This window comes from Oncorhynchus tshawytscha, linkage group LG18, assembly GCF_018296145.1.
Source record: "Oncorhynchus tshawytscha isolate Ot180627B linkage group LG18, Otsh_v2.0, whole genome shotgun sequence".
Taxonomy (NCBI): Eukaryota; Metazoa; Chordata; class Actinopteri; order Salmoniformes; family Salmonidae; genus Oncorhynchus; species Oncorhynchus tshawytscha.
The window spans coordinates 12210013-12216136 of NC_056446.1; positions in this window are offsets into that span (position 1 = coordinate 12210013).

Here is a 6124-nt window from a genome sequence, read left to right on the forward strand (position 1 = left end):
TTGTGCCTTTCTCAAGGGCACAATGACAGGATATGGCATCTAGGATTAGACACCAGAAACCCTCCATTTGCCGGTTCACAAAGACTAGATTTTTCCAATTGGACTTGGGATTCAAACCAGCAAACCTCTGGTTGTTTGTCCCCCCCCCCCTATAGTTACCTTGCCGATAGTTCGGCAAGGTAACAAGTGACCCAAGTTTGAACTTAGTCAATGACACCAGCAACTGTCTGGCTCACACCTGCCAGATTTTGCCTGTCAGCCCAAAACGGCTACCTTACAGTTACTGGCCTTACAGTTACTACCAAATTAATCTCTTTAGGTATCAAAAAAGGTTTCTAAACACACAGCAAGAATAGTTTACAGAACCACCTTCGTTACACCCCACCACCCATTTCAACTCCTCACAGATACCTATCCAGGTCACAGCACCAATGGGACAGACTGGTGTCTAACCTACACTATATATACAAAAGTATGTGGACAACCCTTCAAATGAGTGGATTTGGCTATTTCAGCAACACCCGTTGCTGACAGGTGTATAAAATCTAGCACATAGCCATGTAATCTCCATAGACAAATATTGGCAGTAGAATGGCCTTACTGAAGAGCTCAGTGACCTTCAACGTGGCACTGTCATAGGATGCCACCTTTCCAACAACAGTTCATAACATTTTTGCCCTTCTAGAGCTGCCCCGGTCAACTGTAAGTGCTGTTATTGTGAAGTGAAAATGTCTTGTAGCAACAACGACTCAGACGCGAAGTGGTAGGCAACACAAGCTCACAGAATGAGACTGCTAAGTGCTGAAGCGCGCAGCACCTAAAAATCGTCTGTCCTCGGTTGCAACACTCACTACCAAGTTCCAAACTGCCTCTTGAAGCAACGTCAGCACAATAACTGTTAGTCGGGATCTTCATGAAATGGCTCTCCATGGCCGAGCAGCTGCACAAAAGCCTAAGATCACCATGCGTAATGCCAAGCGTTAGTTGCCAAGTGTTGACTGAAGTGGTGTAAAGCTTGCAGCCATTGGACTCTGAAGAATAGAATCACGTTTCACCATCTGGCAGTCCGACGGGCGAATCTGGGTTTGGCGGATGCCAGGAGAACACTACCTGCCAGAATGCATAGTGCCAACTGTAAAGTTTGGTGAAGGAGGAATAATGGTCTGAGGCTGTTTTTCATGGTTCAGGCTAGCCTCCTTAGTTCCAGTGAAGGGAAATCTTAACGCTACAGCATACAATGACATTCTAGACAATTCTGTGCTTCCAACTTCGTGGCAACAGTTTGGGGATGGCCCTTTCCTGTTTCAGCATTACAATGCCCCATTGCACAAGGTGAGGTCCATACAGAAATGGTTTGTCAAGATCGGTGTGGAAGAACTTGACTGGCCTGCACAGAGCCCTGACCTGCACAGCATCGAACACCTTTGGGATGAATTGGAATGCTGACTTGGAGCCAGGCCTAATCACCCAACATCAGTGCCCGACCTCACTAATGCTCTTGTGGCTGAATGGAAGCAAGTCCCTGTAGCAATGTTTCAACATCTAATGGAAAGCCTTCGCAGAAGAGTGGAGGCTGTTATAGCAGCAAAGGGGGGACCAACTCCATATTAATGGAATGAGATGTTCGACAAGCAGGTCGTCCACATACTTTTGGTCATGTAGTGTAGGTCTCCTGCAGGCCACAAGACTGTGTTACCCTGCTAAGCTTAAGCATTAGATCAGGGAGCTTACACAAATCTTTAGGTCTCAGATAAGTTTAATTACACTTAAATCACTTTTCAGGTGCAATCCCCTACTGCCTTGGTGGCCATGAATAAGGCACTTTGTCCCTAAACTGTTACAAGGGCAACGCTGACCGTGTTCTGCTCCAAGCCTGTTCTGTATTTGGTGCGTCATAGGGTTGGGTACGGTGCATAGCCACGGGAAGTTGTTTTGAGTTTTTTTTAAATACCATCAAAAATATATCACCTTTATAATAAAGCATTGCATGCATCTATGCAGACTTACAACAAAATACTATTCGCAATGTGATTAGTAGGACAAGATTTGGTAAAAGTATCACTGCCGCCCAAGTTAATTTCATATCATGGCTGTTTGCAAAAAAAGCCTGTTGTGAACAGCACACATATTTCTTGGTATTGCATAATTACAATGGGTGTATGTGAGAGATGGTTTCAGGACCATGGACATCTAAGCAAGCCATCGTGTAAAAAAGTGCTCACCTCGATCGATCGAGCACAGGCGGGGCTGTGCGGTGGGCTATAAGCCTAAACCTACGTGTTTGGCAGGAGCAGGCCTACGGGTTGAGGGCGAAAGAGTGCCATGTCCCTTATTTGATATTGTTCCCATTCCCCTTTCGCCAAGTTGAGAATAGTGAACTAGTAGAAAAAGTGAAAGGCTAATTGTGAGCACTACTCCAGATCACTTGATATCCACCACAAGGTGGAGAGAAGAAAAGAGGCAGAGAGAGAGAGAGATGGGGAGAGGGCCATAGGATGGAGAGAGAGAGACCCGACTAAACTCAAACTAAACTGTGTATCATACAGCAGAGCAACTAAACTCAAACTAAACTGTGTATCATACAGCAGAGCAAGTGTCCGACTTCTAACCATCACAACTGAATAGATAAGAGCGTAAATCATGAGCGCACCACTTACAAAACAGAGCCGAGAACTCGCCATGCAGAATTGGACCGATGCCACCCAACTAAATCCAGCAAAGTTGACCCACTTATCAACAGAACCTCCCACCAAAGCACACAATTGTTAGAAATAATTGCTCAACAAACCACAACAACTGCATTAAAGAGAAAAAGCACAGTTGACTAATTTCAGTAGCCAACACCATACTATCCACAAGCTTTTGCGCATAAAGCACAAGAGTAGGCAACACACTATCCTCTCCGAGGACGGGACAGCGATCGGAAGACAGAGGAACAGTTTGATTAGGGTTTCTACTTCTCTAAAGAGACCTCTCGTTTGTGGGTGAAGTTGGGCCAGAGTTCAAGTAAAATCAAACTTTATTTGTCACATTCGCCGAATACAACAAGTGTAGACCTTACCGTGAAATGCCTACTTACAAGTCCTTAACCAACAGTGCAGTTCAAGAAGAGTTAAGAAAATATTTACCAAATTAAAGTAAAACATTATAAAAAGTAACACAATATCATAACAATAATTAGGCTATATACAGGGGGTACCGTTACCAAGTCAGTGTGCAGGGTACAGGTTAGAGGTAATTTGTACATGTAGGTAGCGTTCCAGTACCGCTTGCTGTACTGTAGCAGAGAAAACAGTCTATGACTTGGGTGACTGGAGTCCCTGACATTTTTATGGGCTTTCCTCTGACACCACCTATTATATAGGTCCTGGATTACAGGAAGCTTGGCCCCAGTCATGTATTGGGTCGTACGCACTACCCTCTGTAGCGCCTTACGGTCAGATCCCGAGCAGTTGCCATACCAGGCGGTGATACAACTGGTCATGATGCTCTCGATGGTGCAGCTGTAGAACTTTTGGAGGATCTGGGGACCCATGCCAAATCTTTTCAGTCTCCTGAGGGGGAATAGGTTATGTCGTGCCCTCTTCACGATTGTCTTCCTGTGTTTGGACAATGATAGATCGTTGGTGATGTGGACACCAAGGAACTTGAAACTCTCGACCCGCTCCACTATCACACAGGCATCCAGAACAGCTGGTGCTCTCGTGCATGCTTCAGTGTTGCTTGCCTCGAAGCGAGCATAAAAGACATTTAGCTCGTCTGGTAGGCTCGCGTCACTAGTCAGCTCGTGTCTGAGTTTCCCTTTGTAGTCCGTAATAGTTTTCAAGCCCTGCCACATCCGACAAGCATCAGAGCCAGTGTAATAGGATTCAATCTTAATCCTGTATTGATGCTTTTCTTGTTTGATGGTTCATCTGAGGACATAACGGGATTTCTTACAAGTGTCCGGATTAGTGTCCTGCTCCTTGAAAGTGGCAGCTCTAGCCTTTAGCTCGATGCGGATGTTGCCTGTAATCCATGGCTTCTGGTTGGAATATGTATGTACGGTCACTGTGGGGACGACGTCGTCGATGCACTTATTGATGAAGCCGATGACTGAGGTGGTATACTCCTGAATGCCATTGGATGAATCCAGGAACATATTCCGGTCTGTGCTAGCTAAAACAGTCCTGTAGTGTAGCATCTGCGTCATCTGACCACTACTGTATTGAGCGAGTAACTGGTACTTCCTGCTTTAGTTTTTGCTTGTATGCAGGAATCAGGAGGATAGAATTATGGTCAGATTGTCCAAATGGAGGGCGGATTAGAGCTATGTGTGCATCTCTCTGTGTGGAGTAAAGGTGGTCTAGAGTTTTTTTCCCTCTGGTAGCACATGTGACATGCTGGTAAAATTTTTGAAAAACGGATTTAAATTTGCCTGCATTAAAGTCCCCGGCCACTAGGAGCACCGCTTCTGGGTGAGCATTTTCTTCTTTGCTTTTGACCTTATAGAGTTGGTTGAGTGCGGTCTTATTGCCAGCATCGGTGGTAAATGTGGTGGTAAATAGATGGCTACGAATAATATAGATGAGAACTCTCTTGGTAGCTAGTGTGGTCTACAGTTTATCATAAGGTATCCTACTTAAGGCAAGCAATATTAGACATTGCGCACCAGCTGTTATTGACAAAAGACACACATCCCCACCCCTCGTCTTACCAGACATAGCTTCTCTCTCCTGCCGGTGCATTGAAAATTCCTCCAGCTCTATATTATCTGTGTCGTCGTTCAGCCACAACTCGGTGAAACTTAAGATTTTACAGTTCTTAATGTCCCATTGGTAGGATAATCGTAATTGTAGGTCATCAATTTTATTTTTCAATGACTGCATGTTAGCAAGTAGAATTGATGGCAGTGGCAGTTTACTCACTCGCCTACGGATTCTCAAAAGGCAGCCCAATCTGACAGGGATCTGGGCCTGTTCCCGGGAGAACAGTATATCTTTCTCGTCGGACTCGTTAAAGGAAAATGCTTCTTCCAGTTCGTGGTGAGTAATCCCAGTTCTCATGTCCAGAAGTTATTTTCGGTCATAAGAGACAGTAGCAGCAACATTATGTAAAAAACAAGTTAAAAAAAAAAAGTTACAGATAACGCAAAATAAAAGAACAAAATAGCCCAATTGGTTACGGGCATGTAAAACGTCAGCCATCCTCTTCGGCGCCACCTTAACAGATGAAGCATCCTCTGGGACTGAGGCATGGGGTATTTTTGTGATGTCTCCCAACATGTGGACTTAGAGCAGCAGGTGGCCTGTGTATAGCTGCATGGGGGGTCAAAGGACTGTGCATCCAGTTGAGTTGTGCTTCCTTTTGCAGCGTTAATTATGTTTTTCTCTCATCTTGCTGATATCCCTAGCCCTTTCTGGTCAAATCTTCTCTCCATTTCTGAATGCACCAGATCCACCGATTTCAAAGAACTGAGGCTGATGGCGTGTTTTTTTGGTTGGCTATACCAGGATTGAAGAAATCTGATATACTTTTCTGAGACACTTAGATTTTGATTGACCTTGATCTTGTAAATCATAATTGCTAGCCTGCAGGAAGGAATGAACCGGAAACGATCAACCTCGCGGTAATGCATTGTCAATGATTGGTTGTTATTTTAGAGTAGAAATGTTTGGTGAGACTGAGCTGGATGGTTGCTGGTGTTACTGACTGGGTTAGTTATGCGTAGCACAAGACTTTGATAGCCTCTGCTCAGCTTAAGCCAAGGTGTTAGCTTGTGGAGCTAATAGTCTTCAAGTTTCAGGCAAGGTTACTCAACATGTTAAAATTACAGCATTTGCCGTGATGCCATCCAGATCTGGGTTCAAATAGTATTTGAAATCCTTCAAATAGTTACTTTAAAATGTCTTATGGATGGGGGGCAGTATTGAGTAGCTTGGATGAATAAGGTGCCCAGAGTAAACTGCCTGCTACTCAGGCCCAGAAGATAAGGTATGCATATCATTAGTAGATTTGGATAGAAAACACTCTGAAGTTTCTAAAACTGTTTGACTGATGTCTGTGAGTATAACAGAACTCATATGGCAGGCAAAAACCTGAGAAAAAAATCCATCCAGGAAGTTGGAAATCTGAGGTTTGTAGG